Source organism: Choloepus didactylus, chromosome 16, assembly GCF_015220235.1.
Source record: "Choloepus didactylus isolate mChoDid1 chromosome 16, mChoDid1.pri, whole genome shotgun sequence".
NCBI classification, from domain to species: Eukaryota; Metazoa; Chordata; class Mammalia; order Pilosa; family Megalonychidae; genus Choloepus; species Choloepus didactylus.
Genome location: NC_051322.1, coordinates 11097510 through 11122991, shown reverse-complemented (window position 1 = coordinate 11122991; position 25482 = coordinate 11097510). Strand labels below are relative to the sequence as shown.

At 38.0% G+C, this 25482-nt stretch overlaps 1 protein-coding gene across 1 annotated transcript in view; it reads left to right on the top strand.

Annotated features, from left to right (window-relative positions):
- DOK6 (docking protein 6) overlaps window positions 1–25482 on the top strand; it is a 491683-nt gene that overhangs the window by 902 nt on the left and 465299 nt on the right. The window lies entirely within an intron of this gene.

Here is a 25482-nt window from a genome sequence, read left to right as displayed (position 1 = left end):
GAGCAGGATAGATCCCCGGGGGTTCCAAACTACTTCAGTGAACAGATGAGGAGGTAAGGGGGACGCGCCTAGGGCCTTCCCTGGAGGACAGGCTGGAGGGGCGGACGGACGGGCGGCAGGAGGCCCAGGGGGAACACGCGAGGTAAGAGGGGTACCCGAGACTCCCCGGGCCAGGCGGGTCGAGAAGACCGAAGGGAAACCCAGTTTAGGGGAGAAAGTGTTCTTTTTGCTGGTTCCCTGGATGTCTGGGTAGCCCACTGTTCTCCAAGTTCGCAGTTCTGGGAAGCTCCTGGGGCAAAGGGGCGCTGAGTGAGAAGGCTCCTCTTGCCCCCTGCTGAATGGATGAATATTCCAACTTGGAGAGGGGTCGGGGAAGGGAGAACTTCCTTAATTTACTAATTAAAATAAAAAAAAAAAAAGAAGAAAAGTAAACATATCGATAGGGATATATTGCATTGCACAGCAGAAGCCTCTAAAGAGGGAAGATCACGCACCCGGTAGTCTCTGTCGCGAGTTGGTGGAGGCAGGTGTCGAGGGTGGGAGGAAAGGAACCCGCAGACTTGGCTTTTCTTGCCGCCTCTGCGCTTTCGCGTTGAAGGTGCACACTGTGCTCCAAGGACACGAGGGACCCATTCCCGCAGATCTGTAGACGGCTGGAGGCCGAAAGAGCAAAGCTGGGCGACACCTTCCCCCTCCCGACCCGGAACCCCGCGCCCCAGCCTGGAGACTCTTGGGCTGTGGTGCTTCCCACCGGGACAGGTGAGGGCAGGGGCTGGGTTCAGACCCGGGGCCAGGTTTCCAGGGCTTAGCTTGGGTAGAACACTGCGCCTCCTTCTCCAGGGAGATGAGGAGGTACCCACGTGAAAAGCTGCGGTCGTCCAGGAGGCTGACTGCTTCTCGCAGCCGGGACGCAGTACTCAGATCTGTCACTCACACAGTTACTACCCAAGGAAGGAAGTGCGGTCCTGGGGCTCCAGGGGAGAACCGTCTTCTGAACTTGACCTTTGAAGCCCTTTGCTCTCTGGCTGGGTGCTTGCTCAGCATTCTGGCTCTTCTGTCTTGCAACCCCAATTGAGTTTGTCACTCAGACATTATAAGCTAATGGATGATTTAAGCACCAGGGGAGATGTGTATCCGCTTCCAAAGAGGCACTGAATACCTGCTGATGAGAGTAAGGAATACAACCCGCTCATACTCCCTCCAGTGCACCTGGCTGCGGGGGTCCATTGGATTCCTCTCCTATCCCAGCTTTCCAGGATTTCGTAAAGTAAAAACATGAACATGGAGCCTAATTATAAGCTAGGATCCACAAAAGGACAGTAAGTGCTTCTCCGGTAAGCAAGCACTGACACCCTTTGAAATGACATTTTTTGGAAACCATTCCCACTTACTAGCTATGTGTGCAAATGCATATTCACACTTCCAAAATGTCTTTTTCTATAATCACTGTTGGAGATACACCTCTCTAAAGGCCAGCTCTCACAGAAGCAATGAAAGCATGTCTATATATGGACTAAAGTCTTTTGTCTTCCATTTCTAGTAGAGAAATGTAAACTTCCAAGTTTGATTAGTGAGTTTCGCATTGTTTTAAAATTAAATGAAAATATTAAATTCACCTTGAATATAATTAATTTTTAAAACTTTAGAGACATTTCTGTTTAGGAGATTCTGATATTCAGAAGAGTGGATTCAAATAGCAAAACTTTGCGTCAGTGGGTCTGGGAGACTTAAGTTAACTGGGTCCCATTAAATAGTAAAGCTATAAGCAAATGTACAATTATTTTTGTAAACGTGTGCCTTAAAAAATGAAAAGGTATCATCATACCCCAAACTCATTGAAGTAGAAATTGTCTACATATTAATATTTCACGTTTATATTTAGTAACACATTCCTAACCTTATGAACTCAAACTGTGAACTTTCCCAAATAAAATGTCATTTTTAATTCTAAAGAGACGTAATGATTCTTTTATGGTTTATGCCACCCCAAACTAAATTTCAAACAAATATAATTCTAATTAAATATGCATAAATATTTGATGTATTACAGGCAGAACTCATGCTTTCAAAAATCTAATTTATAATATTCTAAGGAAAGTAAAGCCATGGGTATTGGATAATTATGAATGAAAATATCAGAAATGTTTGCATCAGAGGTAATTATGGAATGAAAACATTTTATGATGAAATGCTCTAATGTAGCTTTGTCACCTCACAAATCAATACTTAGTATAACACTGTATGAGGGCAGTAAAACATTTCTTGTCCTCTGGGCTATGGGCCAACCTTTCGCAGAGTTGCTTCCAGGTTGAATGGTTGAATGGGCTTCTGCTATATGTCTTATTAACAATTCTAGTACCACCTGTTGAGTATGGTTTATTAGTCAACCATTTGGAGTGAAATAAATTTTGAGTGTCAGCTTTGAAAATTGTCTTCATTCATTAGTCAGCTATTTAGGAAGATGATTTTGAGAAATTTAAGTCATTTTCATGAATTTTACTCATTCTGTAAAAGTGTTTATTAAATCATTAAAAGAACATTGACAAGACCTTTTATAAGTGACAAGACTCTTCATATTTTTTCATTATATCATTGTTTCTTTGAAATATATTGCTTTCCTTTTTCAGGACTTAGGAGCCCTTACATAGTCTAGTCCTCTACTCATCTTATCTGTTGCATGATTGGTAGTAGAATTCACAAGCTACCATGGCTGCCAATTTTTAAAGAAAGGGGGACTTAGAAACACTGTTAAAAATAAAACAAAGCAAAAGCATGTTGCTCAACATTTTTATTTCTTTTCTTGGTTATCTAATTTTTTTCTGACATTTGATGGATTAAATTGAGTCATCAAAGCATCTTTTGCAAAATATCAGCCTGTACTTTGCTTGCAGTCAAGCTAAGAACTTAATTACTGAAACCATTAATAACCTAATACATTGTGGAATGACATCATCATCACCATCACCATCACCACTAGCGTCACCATCATCACAGTCACCGTCATCAACACCATTAAACAAATTCCAGACTACAATTAGATTAATGCTAGACTCAGCCCTCAGATCATTGTTTTTAAGGAGTTTCATTCACAGACAAAAAAGTATATTTTACCTAAATTTTCTTTATATTTCTTACTCAAATGCAGGGTAAGGGATTGGTATGTGTGGGTGTCAAAATATGTCTCAAGATAGGGTGACTAATATATTCCTTCTCTCCTTCCTTCCTTCCTTCCTTCCTTCCTTCCCACAGTCAACAAATGATCATGGAGTACCTGCTGTCTATCAGCAGTGTACACTGGTGTGTGCATGTGTGTGTTAATATTCCAGATTCATGTTGTATTAGGGTAATTAGTAATAAATAACTGCTACTTCACTTCTCTTCAAAGTATACTGGGCCAGTAATAGACTCATGGCCACATCCTCACTGCAAGGAAAACGGAAAAGTAGAGGAAAACATGGAGTATTTGGTGAGCACTGACTTTATGAACAGGAATTTCTTTTTTGCATATGCTCCATTGCTTTTACCAACTTATTGTGGATGCACTGACCTCTCCTCCCCCAGTCCTTCTTTGTTGAAAATGAAAACTTCAAGACACCCTCATTTCTGGCTTGATGTTAGTTTCCTTTCTGTAAACTCTCTGAGTTTTCCTGTTATGGAGCAAGCAGCTTTCCCCTGGTGAAAATAGGTAGAAGATAATCGTTGTTCATAAGAGATGTTATGCAAGTTCATCCCTTTATAGAAGTGCACTCATTAAGTAAATAAGAATTTGTGTGCTTGCTTTGGCATCTTTTTTATCCATTAGAACATTTAAAAATTTTCTGGTTCCCCAAAACTCTAGAAATTATTTTGTGAATAGAGATATGTTGCATGATATGCATTGCCAGTTTGCCAAGAATTAGATGCAATAAATATGTTAAAGAAAAAAAAAAACATAGAAACAACAATAATTTTGAACATTCAAAAGACATATCAAGAACTTTCAGGACCACTATTTTGGATATGAATTCCCAAACTGTGGAGTTGAGATGTAGAAGTTGTACTGGGTGTATGTGTTTAAATCTTTGCTCATTGTAGAATATTGTGCTTCCTGGACATTGCTCTCAGAAATGGATCCATGCTATCCATGTTTATTTGTCATTTATGACTTTATCATTAAATATAGAGTTAGAATGTAGGAAAATTAGTTATTTGATTTTTTTAGATATATTGTTTTGTATGTGCTTACCTTTATATGTATGTATACCACCTATTTCTGTTTCTGCATCTCAGTCTACAAATATTGCAGTTTCTTAGAATTTTAGAGTAGGAAAAAGTCTTATATAGCTTCCATTCATTCCCTATATATGGTATTATTTGCACCTGTATATTTGTGGGTGTGGCATTTCAGGTATGCTTAGAAATTTGATTATTTACATTAGTGATTTATTTTTCTTTATTATCCTTGTGTGTGCATCTGGGCATGTCTGATATTTTTTGGATTTTCAAAACTTAAAGAAAAAACAAAGAAAACCAAAATAGGCCTCCCTGTGAAAACCAAACCAGATATTTTGCTGAATTTTTATATTAAATGATTATGCCTGTGAAATACCTGGGGGGAGCTGTTAAATCAGAGTGGGAATATAAGAGTTCACGTCTCAATTTTTATCTTGATAGATTTAAAGATGTCTGCTGGGAAGGTGAGCCTTCAAAGACGGCATCCCTTTTCTCAAATAACAAAGATTATACTAAGTGTTTAGAGATATCTTCCAAAGGTACCTAAAAGACTAAAGTTGATAAATTCTCAACAGAGTAATCATACAGTGGTCAAACATCTTGGTAAAGTCTACCCTCCCAACTTCCTTAAATGTCTTTCCAGAAGACAATATGGTTGAGATTTTGGGATCAGTATAAAATAACATGAAGGAAATGGTTTAATTTAAAGCCTATGTATTTGACATAGATACCATTCTCTTGAAGTATCTTTGATAGTATTATTTTGTTCTGTTTGGATCATAATAAGCCATTTGAATGTTGAATAAGACTAACTATATTTATATTTGTACTGTTCCTGTTGTCTCACATTAGAAGTCCAGATTTTACACCATAATGAATTTTTTTGTCTTAATCTTAGCTGATTAGATTTCATCCTTTTGTTTTAAAAACAACTTTTTTTCTCATGATGTGATTAACACAAATTCATTTTAGAAACCTCAGAAGATAAAATAAGCAATACGAACAAAATAGAAATTGCCTGTATTCCCACCATTTGTAGGTAATCTTTACATTTCAAATATGTTGAAGTGCTAGTTTTAAGGACCAAGTAATTTCTATCAAATGAGGCAAAGTAATTAAAAGGGAATATATTTCTTTAGCTTCAGTTTTATTAATTTTGTCTCACTTTACTCACGATATTTTTTTTTCAAGCTCTGCTAACTTTGACCAGAGAACACATGAATTCCATGTACAGAACATTTTCATTAACTTCTCTGTTAGTTTTATTTTAAGATACAGAACAGGATTATTCTCTGAGTTATTTATTTTTATATTAAAACACTATTCCTCAAGGAGAATATTGAACCTGTCAGTCAGTCAAATTGGATGAAATAAGAAATACTTTATTAGTGGAGAACTGAAATTCATTTAATAAACAAAACTGTTATTTTCATGTTGCTTGAAATCATTAATGGTGGCTGCAGTGTTCGAACATGTGTAGGATGTTTCCCTGCTGTTTTACTGAAGTTGTTTGCAGAAGTTTTGGCTAGTTTTTTGGCTCAACAGTAAAATTACTGTTTTAGTGTAATTTAACTTAATTTAGCTTAGTTTAATTTGGGACTTCCTGATAGTAATACATTTTACAGCTTAAAGCATTTTCACATATTACATAATTCCCCTAAAAAATTAAAACCCAGAAGAAGTAAAATTAATCGGCTAGAGTTGTAGAGCTACAAGTGGGGTAAATATGAAAGTGCCCACTCAAATCTGCATTTTATAGCTTTAAGTTGAATGTTGTATCTGCTATGTAACGGCTGGCACTTTGCAATATATGTAGACAAGTAGCAACACAGTTATGTGTGCTCTCCAAAGTAAATTTGTTTCCTTTGATCAGTAAGTGGTATAAAGCTAATATGATCATTAATTTCACTCAACTTTAAGTTATTTAGGTTCATGATAAAAGTGCATTTAGTGAATGGTTAATGCCAATAAGGAGGTATGCTACCGATATTCATCCAGGCCACTTTGAATGGGTGCAGTTCATTTTTGTTAATTCCATTCTACAACCAGCTAATCTGTCTTTCAAAAAGGAAAAGCATGCTCCAAAATTTCAGCTGACAACAAAGGCAGAATTTAATAACTTTTTTTTCATATTTAAATCTATTTTATCGTCACTTTTGTTTGTGGAAATGACTGTTTTCCAATTTGTTAGTGATTATAAAATTATGTTTAAATTAACTTAGTAACTTAAATTATTAAAGAAACAAAGAGTGCTTCAAGGGTCCTGGGGCTAAAGAGTAGAAAGAATCCTTGTCATTTTACTGCTGGTTTTAGTGGCTTCATTACACTTTGAAATATTTAAGTAATAGCTATGTAAGTTTTCTAAACAAAAGTACACCTAGTACTAAGTTATGGCATGGAGTTTAATTATAAGCTGCCAAATTTATGTGTAAGTAGGAAATCTACCCTTTTATACCTGTAAAGCGGGTCAACTATTTAATACTCTGAAGGCCACTTACCACACTTGCTGTTGTTTCCTAATATTTTTCAGTTTTCTACATTATTTAGCCCTCTATTAAAAAATGGTTCCCAACCATGACTGAATATTGGTATCCACTTCAGAGCTTGTAATACATACTTATGCTCAGGCTTTTCCTCAATTGAATTGTTTTCCTCATAAATCAGGATGCTTTTGAGCATGGAGATGCCTTTGAAGCTAGCTTCTCAGTTGATCTGATCTGTGGCCAGGGTTGAGAACCATTGCCCCAGGACAAGGACTTCGTGGGAAATAAAGAACGTGTGACACATGACAGTCAACTGCCAAACACATTGTTGTGCAGCTCTAAGGCTTCTGAATTGGCATTCCTGAAATATAAAGTTAATTATCCAATAAAACAGTCATGAAACAGAAATTTACTGACAGTCTGTATTGTTTTACGATTTAAAAACAAAAAAGAGTACAGTAGAAATTTTGTTAAGGATCAGGAATTCACTTCAACGGTGTGATGGACGTAAGTCAAACACCCGTGGAGAACGTGGGTCCCACTTACCGGCAGCTCTCCGGATGCCTCGCTGGTACTTCTGCCAGCAGTACAGCTGCTCGTGAAAGACTCCCTTGGTCTAATTTGTGTTTCTAATCTAAATAAGAAGAGTATCATGGCTGTTCAATTGTACTTACTTTAAGACTCAGTAAGTTCTGATTGATGGTCTAATGGTTTTCTTTATTGGAGATTCAGTGCTTCAGCTTTTATAAAAAAAAAACAAAATCAGTACCTCACAGTCTGTTTTCTATTCTTTGTGGGTCTAGGTTGATGCTATGCAAGGCAATTGCTGCAGTGCAACACCTCTTTCCTGATATGTGAGGTCCCCTTGTTCTTTGCTCTGTTCTTTATTCCCTACTTGGGGAGACAGGGCTTGGATGGATGGAAACAGGGAATTGAGGCCATGTATGGTAAATATCTCTGGAGTCAACACAGCTGGTATGTGCCATTGTGGCGTCCAGAGAAAGTGACCAAGTTGAGAAACCGTGAATGAAGAAAGGGTTGCGAAGAATTCTGTGCAGAAGAAAGAGCATACCCAAATTACAGTGTGTGCGGGGGAGTGTGGAGTATTGAGATAGAGGCCTGGGGTAATGGGGCTTGCATGTCCTAAGAACACTAGAAGCCACTGATGTGGTTTGCAAGAGGGGCTGAATGTTCAGATCCTCGCATTAGCAAGCTTCCTGAGGCTGCCGTGGGCAAGTGGATCACAGTGAATTAGGATATGGTCAAGGAAGCCAAATAGCTGAGTAGCGGTGAGTTTTAATATTCTGCAAATGTACCTGGTTGCTTATAGACTCCCTCCCATAGTAGGATCCCCCCCCCACACCCCCTGCCCCTTGGCAGTACTTGGAAGAAATAAGTCTTCTACCTTTTTTTATTTGCCTTGAGAAATCAGCTATCAGTCTTCTCGTTGCCTTTTGAAAATGATCAGTCTTTTTTCCTCTGGCTGCCTTCACAGTTTGTCTTTGCATTTCACCCAACTGAGTATGATATGTGTAATGTAGTTTTCGTTTAATTTCATCTTCCTTGGTGTTTATAGGGCTTCTTGATTCTATGGCTTGATATCTTTCTTCCCAAGTTTTAAAAAATTTATTCCCCATTACCTCTTCCAGTGTCAATTCCTTCTGTTCTTTCCCTCTGTCCTACTCATGTATTAGATGCTTTCTACCCTATCTCCCCGGTCTCTGTGCTCCTTTCTTTTCCATATTTTTGTCTCTCCAGCCTTCAGGATGGATATCTTCTTCTGACATATCTTGCAGTTCAATTAGTTGTTTATTCAGCAGATTATAATCTACTGTTAAACTATTTATTGAGTTATCATTTTCAGTTCTAGAATTTTCATTTGGTAATTTTTTAAAACTTCCTATAAAAATCAGTCCTCAATTTAGTATTTGCTGGTCCTTAACGCCTTCAAACAGATGACTTTTGTATTTGTCCAGTGCCTCTAATGTTTGTCAGCCGGCCTGAATTAGCCAGGAGGGGACCTTTCCCAGCTGGTGGAGTTTTGCAGCGTTCCTCACGGGACTCTAGAGATCAGATGGTCCAGAACACACTGAGAGCCAAGACACCCCGGCTGTAGCTGTTTCGTTACTTTGAGACCCTCTCCTGGAGGTGATTTTGACTTAGAATATTTTCAGAGCATGTTGAACACTTCCACAGCAGAACTAGGTTTTGTGACAGTGAAGTTGAAGAAAAGATACTATGAGCCTAACCACAACTGTTCCAAGTAGTGTGTGTGTGTGGAAGGGGGTCAACCTGCTTCTGTATAAAAATGGGGTGAAAAATGAGGTAAGACGTAGCTATAAGCCTTCCTCATTAAAACTCAGTGAGTGGGACCGAATTCCTTCCCCTTCAGCGGTGATTCTCAACCTTGGATGCACATTCTAATCACAGGAGAAGGTTTGCTTTAGTTTTTGTCCTTTTGTTTTCTACGTGTTTGTTTAGTAAACAGCATTGATGATCTAACTTGCTCCCAAAGATTCTAATTTAATTGATCTCTGGGCAATGGAGATTGGTTGGTTGGTTTGCTTGCTCTTGTTTAGTTTGGTTTTAATCTCTCTAAGTGATTCTACAATAACTGAAGCACTTTTCACCAGAAAAATTTTCAAAACAATTTATGACCACATATTTCCATGGCACTTTAGTGAACTAGGATAAATAAGTTACAGAAGATTTCCATACGAAATAATACAAATGGCTGTATCAGACATTTACCTTTTAGTTTTCCTTCAAATATTTGGAGAGTACCCACACATTGTGGGTTTCAAAGATAGCAAATAATGCCTCACATTAGAGAAGGCGAAATGCCAAGAATATTCTTTCCTTGTCTCCCTTTATCAGTGGCACAAGATCATGAGCTAGGTTTTGCCAATCACGTGAACCTAGCACAGACTTAGAGGTAATGACAAAAGAGCCAGTCCTTTGGAGGGATCATCCTGGGGTGGCAGAGTGGTGGTTTCTGTTAGCTCAACACACTGATGCAAAAGTAGAAGCAATGCAAACTCTTGCATCTACTGTCCACAGGCAGTGGCAGTAATATTCTCATCAAGCCACTTTAATGATTTTAGGGATAATTTGTGGCTGCTTAGTCTTGAAACTGGTTCTCAGCCCTCCATCCCCAATGTATTTCAATAAATTTGAAGTAATGAAAATTTTAATGAGCTCCTTTCTGCTGTATCAGCCAGTGTCAACTCCTGTTGCTCGTAACCAACATATATAACTGATAAAATGGCATTATTGGAGGTGATACAATTAAATGTTAGAAGTAATATACTAAAATAATTAATTTTATTTTTAGAGTAATGCATATTAAACAGTTCTCCTTAACAATGTGTAGATAATAGAACTCGTTTTCTCTTGTAGTCCAGCCTAGCTTGGACATTAAAAGTATTGTTAGTGACTTCTGTTCACCCGTGGAGAAGTGTAGAAGCTTTAATGGAAACGTACATTCAGATTATTGGTGTCAAACAATTAAGAAAAATTTTGTTTTAAAATTAAGAGGGACCCATACAAATATACCCACCAGATTTTTGATAAAGGTGCAACAACAATTACATGGAGGGAGAATAGCCTTTTCAACAAATGGTGCTGGAGTAATTGGACATCATTGGCTAAAGAAGTGAACCTCAACCCCATACCTTGTTATTCAAAATTGATCACAGACTTCAAAGAAAAATGTGCAACTATAAAATTTTTAGAAAAAATATGGAAGAAACTCTTTGAGACCTAGGACTAGGCCAAGAGTTCTTAGACTTCACAGCAAAAGTCCTATCCACAAAAGGAAACATTGGTAAATTGGACTTCATCAAAATAAAAAAAAATTTGCTCTATGGAAGACCATGGTAAGAAGATGAAAAATAAATTCTAGACTGGGAGAAAATATTTGCAAACTACATATCTGACAAAGGACAACTATCCTGAAGATATAAAAGAGACTCTCAAAAGTCAACAGCAATAAAAGCAAAAAAAAAACCCCACACTATTCAAGTAGAAAATGGGCAAACGACATGAACAGATATTTCACTGAGGTTGATATACAGAAAGCACATAATTACGTAAACAGATGTGCGACATTGTTAGCCATTAGTGAAATGAAAATTAAAACCACAATGAGATATCCATACACATCTATCAAAATGGCTAAAATAAAAAAAAAGAATAGCAACAACAACAAATGGTGATTAGAATACAGAAAAGCTGTATCACTCATACATTACAAGTGGGAATGGAAAATGGTTTAGGGACCTGGAAAACAATTTGGCGGTTCCTTGAACTACATGTGCAACTACCATATGACCCAGAAATTGTACTGCTGACCATTTATCCCTTGTGGTGATGGAACTAGTCTGTATCTTGACAGCAGGATCCTGGTTGTGATATTGGAATATACTTTTGCAAGCTATTACTTATTGGGAGAAATTGTAAAGGGTTCATGGGATCCTTCTGTATTATTTCCTAGAAGTGCACAAATCTATTATTTCAAAATTAAAAGTTTAATTTAAAAATAAGGGGCATCAAAATGTACTCTCAGTTTATAAACATGATAAGCACTTAAAGTTCCTTTTCTTGCTCATTTGCCTTTATTTTTGTTTTCTTTTCTTTTATTCTCCACCTCTTAGACTGTATTCTTCTTTTTAAATGGAAGAAAACAGGTTAAAATTAAAGTTGGCATCAAAGTTAGATAACCAAGAACTAAGCATTCATGGCAACACATGAAAAATTTTAAGGCTTTAAACTTAAGATTTGCTATTAGGGGGTGGTGATTTGATTATAAATGAGGATGCACAGTCACCCTTCTGCCTTGGAACTGTTTATTTTGCCATAATAATGCACATGTTTTATTTTGTGAAACGAATGAAAAATGCTGATTCAGTAATGGAAACTGTTTTTCTTTTAATTCCCCCTGCCTTTTTTTCACCATGTATATTTAGCTGAAAAAATTAAAAAAATATTTTAGCAGTAGTCTTAGCTTTTAAAATGAAAGGAATTAGTGAGTCTAGAGCTGAGATATACTTTAAAATATTTTCACATGATGTTAAATAGGTACATTTTACCGACTTATTTTATTGCTACTTACAGAGGAAGGAAAAAACTGATAACAATGCCCAGAGAGTGTAATAGGGCAAGTAATTTTTATTGACGCTTGCCTCATTTTTTGTACATTCTGGGCATCAGAACCATGGAAGAGATTGAAACATACTTTCTGAACAGAAGCAAAAACCTGGAAATGGAATTTTAAAATCTTGTAAATATTTTCTGTAAAAAACAACTACTTAATTAGAGGAAAACCTGGCAGTCACAGAGCCTGGCTTCACTTATTCTTGGCAAAAATAAGCACTGTCATTTTCTTAATATACTAAGTTAAAAAAAAAAAACCTGTCCACATTTTGTTATACATGAATACTTAGGCTGGGTGGATTTTATATGAAGTAATTGCACAAGTGTAATTGCTCCCATTTTATATATATAGAAACTGGCTTGGAGATGATGTGACTTATCCTGTGTCACATGTCTTGGATGTGGCAGAGGTAGCCATCTTGTTCTCATGAAGGTATCATGTTTTGTTTTGGTGATGGCATTTTAGGGTTTACAGAGGACTCTAACAGACATCATTTCATGTAAATCTTAGAACAACTGAATGAGAAGTTTTCAGTCTCCAACTCCATTGACAATCCATGCTCCTTATGGATCCTCACAGCTCTCCACAAATTCTGAACACATAGTGAACTCCTCACACTTCTCTCTCTAGGGGCATTCTCGGCAAATATTAGCTGGTCACACGGGATATAGATTCAAACCAATAAACAAAAGCAGCCATGTTTTAAATCGATTTCTATCACAATAACCTGTGGTTTTAAAACAAATTTCAGTCAACAAAACGGCAGGGTCCAGGTAACTTCTCTTCTGTCCCTCATTCAGTGCTGCCATCTCTCTCCGATTTCCTTTTTGCCTTTTGGAAGAAACCAGAGAGCAACCAGCGGGCCTGCTGCCTGCTGCCCGCCTATGCACAGAATACCCAAGCCCCTCTCTTTCCAGGAATGCCCAATATGTATAGTTATTCTCATGGAGTCACACTCAACACACACACTCGCCGCCTTAGCTGTGGAGACGGTCGGGACTGGTAACTGTGGGGGTAGGTGGGCAGGCGTGCAGAAACACTGTAAGACCAGGGGCTTGGAAGGGGTCCGTTTCCTCCTCCTGTTCTTATTCCACCTGGGGCAGGAGACCTGGTTCTGCTGCCCCTTCACGAGCCCAGCAGAGAGACACCTGCCCCCCAACCTTGGTTGAAGTAGAAATGCTTAGGCCTTTAGCTTTTCAGCTTCGAGCCTTAGTCACCATTCCAGGAAAGCAGAGACCACATGGTATCCTGACCATTCTCCTTCAGAACAAGTGCTGGAATTATTATTGACATGTGCTGAATTCACCTCAAGTCAATATTAATATCGAATAACCAATTAATGTGGGCTGTTTGTGGTTTCTGTACATACATATGTGTATGCACTTTGTTTATATTTCTTTCATTATCTAATGAAGGCTACTCTGCACTTTTTGGTTGACTGAGGCTAATTGCACAGTTATAGTGGTGGTAGTTAGAAAACTAAAAGAGCATGAATTTAATTTGCAATTCTGCGAATTATAACTTGTGTAATAATCTTGGGTATGTTTAAAACTCCCATGAGCCTCACTTTTCTTAATTGTAAAACAGAGATAACAATACCAATCTCTTCATGTTTTATGAATATTAAGTAAAAATAATACTTTAAAAAGTCTAAAACAATGCTTGGCATCAGGTGCTCAGAATCTTGCAAGGTAGAAATTATTGATGGATATGCCAAGCCACCTGTGAAAAAGAGAAGCATGTCTGGGTAGTCCTTCCTAGCTGGGCTTCCATGAAAGAAGAAAGCCCTAATGCCTGAGGCTTCCAATGTAGGTGATGCATGAATGCTCTCCTATATGTAGAATGGCAGTGATTGTATACAATCCTTGGGAAAAATGAGAAAAATAATCACTCATATCATCATGGAAGACATCATTCTTTCATGAAGCTCATGTTAAGGAAGTCTGTGCTTTGGCAGATGGATTGTCAACTTCCACATCACCAAATACAGGAAATGGCACCATTCTCTGATGATTTGAATGAAAATATCAAGGCACTCTGTCTTCTTACACAACTTTTCAATGATTGTTACTATGTTATCGTTGGGCACCAAATATCTATTTGACCACTGGTTTGAGTCAATGGCTAAACTCAAACTCTGTGTGGTAAGTTCATGTAGATAGTCATATTTATATAATGGTTTTGGGTAACTTTTAAAAAACATCTGAAAAGCATGCATTGTTTAATTTTAACATCTAAAAGTCAAATTTTTCATAAGGAAGATTCTGGTTTTGGAAAAAAAGACACTTCTAAAACTAAATGAAAGCAATATTTAGAGTCACCAAAGATAACATGTCAAATGTATTTATCTCAAGGATGCAACTTATGAATTAAAACCAAGTTTGTTAGACATGTTAAAGGACTGAGTTATGGCTTATAGATTTTTAGGGATGTTGGGATTGAATATATATGTATATTAATATTTTCAAATGAATGTATCATCATTTAATGAGTGCCTCTAAAGTTCTGGGGAAGTCCATTTGACGAGGTCATATACTAAAATCTAGCATGTTGTTGACTTCACTAAAACTTAACACATTAAAATGTATGTCACTGTCCCCACCTGTAGCTACTCCATTTCCTTCTGTTCTCTAGATCTCTAGAAAAATTTCTCTCAAGGAAGGAAGAAGGAAAGGGAGGGGGAAGAGGGGAGGAAGGAAGGGGAAACAAGCATGTCCTCCTAAAGAGTGGATATACTCTTAACTGAACAATCCTAGTGGTGCAATAATTACTCTGAAATCCAGGCAACAATAGCATAGAAAGACTAAAATTTATGTTTGTGCATAAAACTTAACTTTCTGTATAAATATAAAAAAAAACAAGTGTGATTTGATGTGATAAATATTTGCATTGCCACACATGAAATTTGGACAAAATTGCTCTTCTCTTAGGGATGGTGACTTTGTTCCTTCAAAGTGAAGACTCTTCATCCTCTACTACTGAGTCTTTCCCAGAAAGATGGCTGGAAGTAGGAGAGACAGCTGGCTTCTCTTCCTGACAGCTTAGGGACCCCAGGATGCCCTGTGTCAAAATTGCACCTAGTTAAAACAATGCTCGAATCTCACTCCCTACAGAATGCCTCACTTGTCTTCCCAGCCAAAGTTTTTTTCCCTCTCTGCACTCCTGGAGTACTTATTTGTAATCTAGGGCCATCACATAGGATGGTGAGCATTGGGCTCAGCGCAAATCCAAGGGACTTCAATCAAATAGACTACAGTGGGAATGCCTCCTTGCAGCTGTACAATCTTAGCCTTGTTGAAATTATGTATTGCTCTCCAACATTCAAATGTGTGTCTTTGATCTCATAAACTATTTTAAGTCATTGGGGGTTAGGCCAGTTAGGCTCTTTGTATGTCCAATCCTCATTGCCAAGTGAGCATAAAGAAAGACCTGTAAATGCTTGTTGATTATGTTTATGTGAATAACTGTTATTTAGAGAATCACTCTTATTTTTATTATGCCTAGATTCCCCCCCCCCCAATTTTTGGTGTTTTTTTAATGTGCTTTTGGGACTATTTCACTTCATTTTATATCTAAGGCAAATGGGTATTCTTTTATTATCATAACTAATATTTTTTTTTTAAATTTAAGCCTGATGAAAATAGCTTTTCTCAGTGAGTTCTAAGGAACTTTTTTATCAAGTAGGACTTGTACTTAATATTAAAGACCTTTAAAATGATTTCATAACCCTAGTCAAAAAAAATGACTGCTGCTTAAACTTAGGAAATTAAGCCTTACCCTGCCTTAAGTAAAAATGTTTCAATTAGTAGCTGGAGCTTTCTTAGTGCTTGCTCTCTCTTTGAATTGAGGAAAATATAAATGTTAATCATTTTGCAGTTGCAATTTAGTGTTCTCTGTGAAATGAGGTTTATATAAGCTACATTTGCCCAGAGAACACCTTAATTACTAGGATCCAAGTGCTCTGAACACTTCATTGATTTCAGAAACAAACAGCTGCACAAAACTTCTCTGCTTTGGATTTTGAGCTCTAAATGAGCCGTCTTGGCTGTATTTTAGAAAACACCATTACTTGGAACAACATAAAGTTCCGCTGCATTTCAATGAAATTTCATTTTGTCTCTCTAGTGCAAGAAGTGGCAAATGGGTCACTAGACTACACTCCCACCCAAAAGTGTGGTTAGCTACCTTGATGCTGAAGATGATGCTCAATCACAGTTTCCCTTTAAAGATAGTAAAACTACCCAGAATCCAAAGAGAATCAAGTCCCAAATAAAATGGGTAAGAAGTTTCAATTATTACTCTCTGTCGACGGGTCAATTTCAGTACTTAAGAACAGAAAGTGAAGGGGAAAAAATAAAAAGATAGCCAAAGAACCCCTGAAGCATTTGGATATCTGTGATTCATCTAGGATTCAGAATCAAAGGTTAGAATATATTACATTTGGTACATTTTTCAATGAAAAATATCAATACTATATTAATGAATATATGATTAATATTAGTTAAGGATATGTTAATATTAAGTGTATTAAGGGCAGAGGAGCCATGAGAAGAAAAAAAAAATAGGAGCAGGTACAGAAGGTAACTACACAAAGTGATTCATGATGAATCAGATCCATAACATACTAGTTCAGCCTAGCACAAAAGAGGACACTCAATAACTGTTTAATAAGTTCACATTCAAAACTCTGCGGCCATGTTTTTGATTCACAGGAGTATTGGCACTGCCTTCATCGTGGCGTGTTGTAATTTCCAGCCTTGTAATTAGCTTTAGCTATATCCATGCAATTGCAATGCAAGATTGTAACTGGAAATAAAACTTCCAGGAAATGTCTTGTACCTTACCTTACCTTATATTGCTATTTAATGTTTAATTTTTAAAAAAGATATTTTAAACCTTCAACAAAAAGCGTTTTTGTAAAAATTCTGCAAGTCAGCACTAAAATTTGGCTTTCTTAGATCAACACACATCAAAAGATAAAAAAAGGAAATTACGTGTACCTTTTTGTTGTATGTAGGTTTCAGTTTATGGGTCACCTAAATAAAGAAAAATTAATCACTGCAATGTTGTTTTTAGACGTTTACTTATATTGTGATACTTTGTTTCCTATCTGTACATATTTATTTTCAACATTTATTGTGAAATTACAAATAGTATATAAATGAGAATCTTGTGATAAGCTTTCCAGCAAGAAGAATTTTCCATTAATAATCACACCAAAAATTATATTTTTATAATTCTTTATAGTTTAAAATGTTGTTAAATCTGTGTTCAAACTCTTTTTTGTATATCCTTCACCTCCAGCACAGCACTACTGTTTGGTGGGCAGGCCAGACATCTTCCTTTTGTGTCAGAGGAGCTTGAGGTAGAGTAGCATGCCCTGAGTCAGAAGGCCTGGATATTTTATGCTGATTTCCAGCACCTTCTCAGAATAACTGTCCTAAAGACTGCACACCTTCTTGGGGCCACGTATTCAACCTCCAGCCCAGGAAAGGCTGTCCTATCTCTGAGGCAGGCCAATGGTCAGGCACCCTAATACTTTCTCTTAATAAGCTATAGTAATTGTGAGGCACCTATTTTATATAGATTTGGCCCCAATATAGTTTGGAACCATTTAATACCTCTGTTTTGACACTCAGGTCCTGCTGGGTGCCTGACTTCCTAATCTCAAAGGGAACCCCACCAAATGACTGCTCATCTCTCTTCATCACCTTCCCTGATACGTGTGCAAGCTGCTGGTCTGAAAACCCTAGGATTATGCCTCAATTTAAGTGTGCTCAAGAATGAACAAGTTTTCTCTGTACTCTTCGTTTTTAAACGCAAATAAGGTTTCAAAGCAACACATACTGATTTTCCTCGCCACCATGAAGGCACATCATCCTTTTGCAGTATTTTAGATTTATTCTGCCTCTTTAGGACAGCACTTGTCTCTGTGCCTTGGGCAAAGCACTTAGCTGGGTTTTATATCTGATGTAATAAAAAGTGGGAGCAGCAGCAGGATCGTAAGCCACAGCAATTGCTTACTCATGTGTGTTCTAGCCATGTTGGCCTGGCAAAATTAGGCATGTGGAATGATGCATGGAGGCTGCGAGGGTGAGTTCCCCTTGGCCACATCCGGGGTGGAAGCTGCCTGCCCCTCACCTGGGGAGCTGGGCCTGCTCACCTTGGCCTGACTAGCTCTTCTCTTTCATTCAGGTGTATATATATATATATATATATATATATATATATGTTCCAGTTTGCTAATCCTGCCGGAATGTAAAGCACCAGAAATGGATCAGCTTTTATAAAGGGGGTTCATTTGGTTACCAAGTTACAGTCTTAAGGCCATAAAGTGTCACTGGAGGGTGGCCAATGGCGTCCGGAAAACCTCTGTTAGCTGGGAAGGCATGTGGCTGGCGCCTGCTCCAAAGTTCTGGTTTCAAAATGGCTTTCTCCCAGGACATTCCTCTCTAGGCTGCAGCTTCTCTCCAAAATGTCACTCTCACCTGCTCTTGGGGGCGTTTTTCCTCTCTTAGCTTCTCCAGAGCAGAAATCCGCTTTTAACAGCAGTCTTCAAACTGTCTCTCAGCTCTTGTGCTTTCTTCAAAGTGTCCGTCTTGGCTGTAGCAAGCTCCCGCCTCTGTCTGAGCTTACATAGTGCTCCAGTGAACTAATCAAGGCCCAAGCTGAATGGGCGGGGCCACACCTCCATGGAAACTATCCAGTTAGAGTCATCACCCACAGGTGGATAGGGTGCATTTCCATGGAAACAACCTAATCCAAACGTTCCAACTTAATCCCCACTAATATGTCTGCCCCCACAAGATTGCATCAAAGAACATGGCTTTTTCTGGGGGACATAATATATACAAACCAGTACAATATATATATATGTGTGTGTGTGTGTGTGTGTGTGTATGTGTGTATTTTTTTTAGATGTGACTTCAATTTGGTCAGCCCCAGAAGTTCAGGTAGTACTATTTAGGAAGCTGTCCTCTTCCAGATCCTGTACATTTCTCACTGATTTCCTGACCTTAATTTACTTCCCTGCTGCTAATACCTGGGTGGGAATCCCTGCTTGTGCCTGGCCTTGCTTGCCCGCTGCATCTCATACACTTGCTCTCCTTCTCCCCTGCCCTCCCCATCACAGGACTTTGTCTAATTCTCTGTTTATAAAAATCTTGTTCTCTTTCCCTTAGGGTTCCTACTTAGCCCTGAGACCTACAGTTTTATTTCTACTTCTTGAAAGACTTCTGTAAAATAGATATTTTAAACTTTAATTTTTCTTTCAGTCTCCAGATCTGCCTGCCCAAATTTCTGCAAAATAGTTCCTGCCTGATATTCCTAGTGTACCTCCTGACCCAGCTACTTTGTCACTTATAAATACATATACGTTGCTTTTTCTATTAACATTTCCACTCTTTTAAAAATAATTCATTATCAGACCTCAGAGACAACGGGGCCTCTTCTTTTTGCCTCGCTCACCACATGCAACCAAATGCCACGTCATATTTACCCCATATGTCCGCACCGTCTGCCCGCTTTCCATCTGAAGTTCTGTTTCTCCAACTTAAGGCTGAAGTTGCAGCACAACTTTGCAATGGCTCTTTCCTGCCTGCATCTATCTTACATACTCCTGCCAGATTAATTTCCCAAATTTCAGATGAAAGCCGTAAGTGTCCCCTGGTTTCTCAGTAGAGTAGTGATTAAACGTAAATGTGTAATCCTAAACTATCCACAATACATACCATTGTTTCATTTACTTTATTAAAAATTATGCAATATTTCAAAATGCTGAAATTACAGAGATTCATATTACAAACCTCCACATACAAACCATGATATTTAACCAATGTTACTTTTGTATACAACTTTTTTTGGCCTGCTTTCATGATTGTAACCACTTTTGATGATTTAAATTTTTGCCCCAGCTGATCTGTCTTCCTTTTTCAATAAATGTTTCCTCTTTGTTACCTGTGATTTGGGTTTCAAACAGAAATTAAAGAATTCATTTGAAAATATGAGCTTTGGGTCTGTAAGTCTACAACTAGAGTATCTCGTGTAAACAAAAACAAAAACAAAAACAAAAACAAAACAAAAAACCAGGGCTATATAAGCCAAAGGGAGAGCGAATAGGAAGAAGACATAAGCTTCCGCTCTCTCATTTGCTGACTAGAGTACAAAAGAAAAAAAACATCCAAATGAATTGACTAGGATTGTTTCTCATGCCCAAGATCAAATCCTATTTCCCAAACAACCTCCCTGTTCTCCTTTCCTGTGCTCTAATAAATTAAAAAAAAATTAATAAGTAAGAAGGACTGGCTCCAACAAAGTATCAGAGTGTCGATTTGTTGTTTATTTTTGCATTGGTGTTGAATAATTGTCAGGATTATTGCTTTTTTATGGTGGAATCAGCATTCACATTTGTAAACAGTGTCCTCATAGTAACCTGAGGACCCAGAATTATATGTAGGAAAGGAAACTTCAGAGTGAAAGTTTACTTTCATCATCTATTGTTTTCACAAAGGAACACATTCTTGAAAAAATTGCCTGACGCTGCATGTGCAGGTGTAGCCAGGGACAAGAAGGAAGATTTTGCTCATTCAGAGGACCTAGCAGAGACTTCATTCATTCATATTTTCTGTAGACAATCTGTTGTAATTATGTGCTTTATCCATTTGTTTCAAAAATACTTGTTTCATTTTAATCAATTTAAATTTAAATAGCAACGTGATGTCTGTATTTGACTACATAGCCTTAGAGTCACAGTCATTCCCTTTAGATTCTCTCAGGATTTCTGCCCACCCCCGGAGAGGTTTATTGGGGTGTCACTCTGCCATTAGCACCTTCTCCCTAAATTTGCTAATTTTAATAAAGAGGGCAGCCTCACATGTGGGGCTAAACTGGAATATCTATTTTGTTTCTTCAAAAAAAAACACAAAACACAAGAATAATTTTCTTTTACTAAATGATAAATTGACCTAAAGTTCTAGAAATTTAAAATTAATTGTTTTTCTCTATTTATTACATATGTGTAGTTTATATTTCTATCCACAAAATTTTGTTGAAAGTAGCTTCTTAGATTCCTGTTTGTATTTGGCGTTTCCTGCTTAAATATATGTTGACAACCACAATTTGCTCAACCAAAATTCCATTTAACACAACAACTATAACCACATTAATTTTTACAAGGGAAATAACGAATTGTGCTCTTACTATATATATATATAATATATTCCTTATTAATGTAACACATGACTGTGTATCCTGTAACACTTAGCGTTCAATATCTGTAACTTTAGGTGGTTTTTACATTTTCACAGTTGTAATTTCTAAGTCTTAGTGTAACAATTAAAAACCATTAAAGGGAGAGAAACTATTTTTATTTCTTGAGAAGTAGGGACTGTATAGCTCTTAAATCTGAATATGCTCAGTGACAAATTGGTTAACCTATTGATTGCATGAAACACTGATACATTGACCGTTTTATCCTAATGAAATTTCCTTCTTTAAAAAGAACCAGAAAACCAGTGCGAGTGCGTAGAAAACTATGTCACTGTTTTTGAAATAAAACTGTGATAGGTGGACATTTTACATCATCAATCCCAAAATTCTTATTTATCAAAAAGCTTTCAATCTGTAGGGTGACAATTGCAACTGTAAGTTCTACATTGGGTTGGAAGGACTAAAATTAGTTTGATTATAAGGGAGAAAAAAAAGTCATCCTGTCTAAAATGTCTTAGATTTTCTACACAAATACTTTTTATCTTGATAGCATGCGATTTTAGAACACTCATTAAGCCTGAATCCTGTCTAGGCATTCTGGAAACGACAGTAGTTAGTGACAAGGGAAGCCGATCATTATTGGTTTATTCAGATTTAAGTTGCAGATTTGTACTTTAAACTTCTGCTTTTATATTTTATTTTGAGAGCAGAAATCTATTTTCTTCAAAACATGAAAGTTTTATTTTTTTTGATTAGCAAGAGTTGCTCATTATTTAAAAAAAAGTCAGTCCACATAGAAAACTATAGAGAAGTTAGGCTCTCCTATAATCTCCCCTTCCTCATAATTAGCACTATCATTATTCATTTTTTTCCATGTATCCTCCCGACTTCTACTTGACCTCCATAGACATACAAATATTTTTTGTTTTACAAAAAAGCATGGAGTATATGCATTGTTTCATAGTTTGTATCAATAAATTGTTATCGGAGAACCGAAGATGGCAGCTAGGTGAGACGGCAAAAAACACCTCCGCAAAAAAATACTAGATAAAAACCAGAAAGTGACCCAGAACACCAGTTTCGGCGATGCACCAGCTGGACAAGGTCTGCTAAAACCACAGGGACCATGCACTTGGTGAAACCAGGAGTCTGCATTCTGAAACGAGTGAGTGAGTCGGCTGAAAGTCCTGTGGCCATGCTGCAGTGTGGGGAAACCAGGGGTTGGTGTTTGGAGATGGACTAGTTCTTTTAAAAAAAAACAAACAGACCCAGGAGCAGCTGCAGTTATGAGGTGAGAACTGCGCAGTGAAGCTTGGCAGAGCAGGCTGTGCCAATCTCTCAGTATCTGGTGTGGAGGATAGACTGGCTGCTGATTCCCTCACGGTCAAGGGGGCAAAGGGGGGAGTCAAAAGGAGAAAGAAACCGCGCTACTTTCAGCCGGCTCCTAGGTGGGCTGGAGACACTCCTGCCCGGGGCTGTACCCATAGCTCAGAGCCGCACCAGGAAACCCAGTGTGACGGGGAGTGTATCCCACGGCACCGCGCACATGCCACAATATCGGCCGTGGACAGTGGCCTTGGGTGCATACACAGCTAGTTGTCCCAGAGCTGGGAAGGCGGAGCTATGCGAAAAGTGGGGGGGGGGGGCGTTGAGACGACCCATTCAGCCATCTTTGCATCAGGCTGGGAGTGCCCCTGCATGGCCTGGCAGCCCGGGGCTTCCCTTGAGGGACGGCACGCACTTGTGATGTAGCACAGCCTTCCCTCAGCAGAGGTCCTAGAAGATCACAGCTGAGAAGGGGGGGCCCACTTGGAAAACCCAGGGATACTATGTCAGTGCTGGGGACTTGTGGGTCAGCAGCAGAGAAAATCTGGGGCAAAACTGAAATGAAGGCTTAGACTCTTGCAATAGCCTCCAATGTCCGGGAATACCTGGGAGGTTTGATTATTAAAGCTGCCCTGCCTCCCTAACCACCCAGACACACGCCCCACATTCAGGGCGGACAGCACCAACAACTCACCCAAACTGAGTTCACCAATTGAACCCCACAAGAATCATTTCCCCACACACCACAAAGTTGAAGAGAACTGACTTGAGGGGAATTAGGTGACTCACAGACGCCATCTGCTGGTTAGTTAGAGAAAGTGTATGCCACCAAGTTGTAGATCTGAAAAATTAGATTGGTATTTTTTACAACTTGAAAGAACACTATCAAACAAAGCAAATGCCAAGAGGCCAAAAACAACAGAAAATCTTAAAGCATATGAGAAAATCAGATGATATGGAGAACCCAATCCCAAACACCCAAATCAAAAGAGCAGAAGAGGCACAGTACTTGGCACAATTAATCAAAGGACTACAATCAAAGAATGAGAGCATGGCACAGGGTGTAAAGGACATGAAGAAGAACATGGCACAGGATATAAAGGACATAAAGAAGACCCTAGAAGAGCATAAAGAAGAAATTGCAAGAGTTTATAAAAAATAGAAGATCTTATGGAAATAAAAGAAACTGTTGGCCAAATTAAAAAGACTCTGGATACTCATAATACAAGATTAGAGGAAGTTGAACAACGACTCAATGTCCTAGTGGTCCACAGAACAGAAAATGAAAGAACAAAAGAAAGAATGGAGAAAAAAATAAAAAAAATTGAAATGGATCTCAGGGATACGATAGATAAAACAAAACGTCCAAATTTAAGACTCATTGGTGTCCCAGAAGGGGAAGAAAAGGGTAAAGTTCTAGCAAGAGTATTCAAAGAAAACTTCCCAAACCTTCTACACAATATAAATACACAAAGCATAAATGCCCAGCAAACTCCAAATAGAATAAATCCAAATAAACCCACTCCGAGACATATTCTGATCAGACTGTCAAATACTGAAGAGAGGAGCAAGTTCTGAAAGCAGCAAGAGAAAAGCAATTCACCACATACAAAGGAAACAACATAAGACTAAGTTGTGACTACTCAGCAGCCACCATGGAGGCAAGAAGGCAGTGGCATGACATATTTAAAATTCTGAGAGGAAAAATTTCCAACCAAGAATACTTTATCCAGCAAAACTCTCCTTCAAATTTGAGGGAGAACTTAAATTTTTCACAGACAAACAAATGCTGAGAGATTTTGCCAATAAAAGACCTGCCCTATTTCAGATTCTAAAGGGAGCCCTACCAACAGAGAAACAAAGGAAGGAGAGAGAGAGAGAGAGAATTTTAACAGACATATATAGAACCTTACATCCCAAATCACCAGGACACTCATTTTTCTCTAGTGATCACGGATCTTTCTCCAGAATAGACCATATGCTGGGACATAAAACAAGCCTCAATAAATTAAAAACAAAACAAACAAACAAAAAACCAATTGAATATATTCAAAGCACATTCTCCAACCACAATGGAATACAAATAGAAGTCAATAATTTTTGATTTGTAACTCCACTATTTACTTCCTACATGATATAAAATACACAAACTCTAATGACAAATCAGTGGTTTTGGACTCAATGTAGAATATGTAATTTTTGACAAGAACTATATAAAGGTGGGGGAATGGAGGAGTATAGGAACATTGTTTATGTGTCCAAATCAGTGGTTTTGGACTCAGTGTAAAATATGTAATTTTTGACAAGAACTATATAACGGTGGGGGAATGGAGGAGTGTAGGAACATAGTTTACATGTCTATTGAACATAGTTTATGTGTCTATTGAAACAAGATTGTTATGTATTTAAGAGGTTAATTTTAAGCCCCACAGTAAACACAAAGAAATTATCAGAGAATATGACCATAGAGATGAAAAGTAGAGTATGGGTTACAAGAAGTGGGGGAAGGGGCAATGGGGAGTTAAGAAATGAGTGTAGGGTTGCTGTTTGAGGTGAAGGGAAATATCTAGTAATGGATGGTGGGAAGGTGATAGCATTACAACATTCTAAATGTGATTAATCCCACTAATGGAATGCTAGGGAGGGGGTGGAATGGGAAGATTTAGGCTGTGTATATGTTTCTACAGTTGAAAAAAAAAAGACAGTCTAAATATATGACAATTGAATGCCAAGGATGATCCTGGATGGGATCTGAGGATGGAGGACAGGAGGCTCAAAGGGACACAGTTGAGACATAAGAAAAAAAAAAAAGGAAATATAGAATGTAAGCTTTGTATCAATGTTGAATTTCTTGAACTTCTGAGCTGCGCTGAATGGCATAAAAGAATGTTCTTGTTCATGGGAATTGTATATGTGAATTATAGTGTTTGTTCAAGGATGTGTGCAGCTAGCTCTCATATGTTCAGAAGACAGAGCAACAGATGATGGATGATAAGATAGGGAGGGAGGGAGGGAGGGAAAGAGAAATGGTGGTGTGTCAGCATGTTAAAGTTGGTGGATCGGGGTATCGGGGGAGGGGGGTTGGGGTATGCTGGAGTT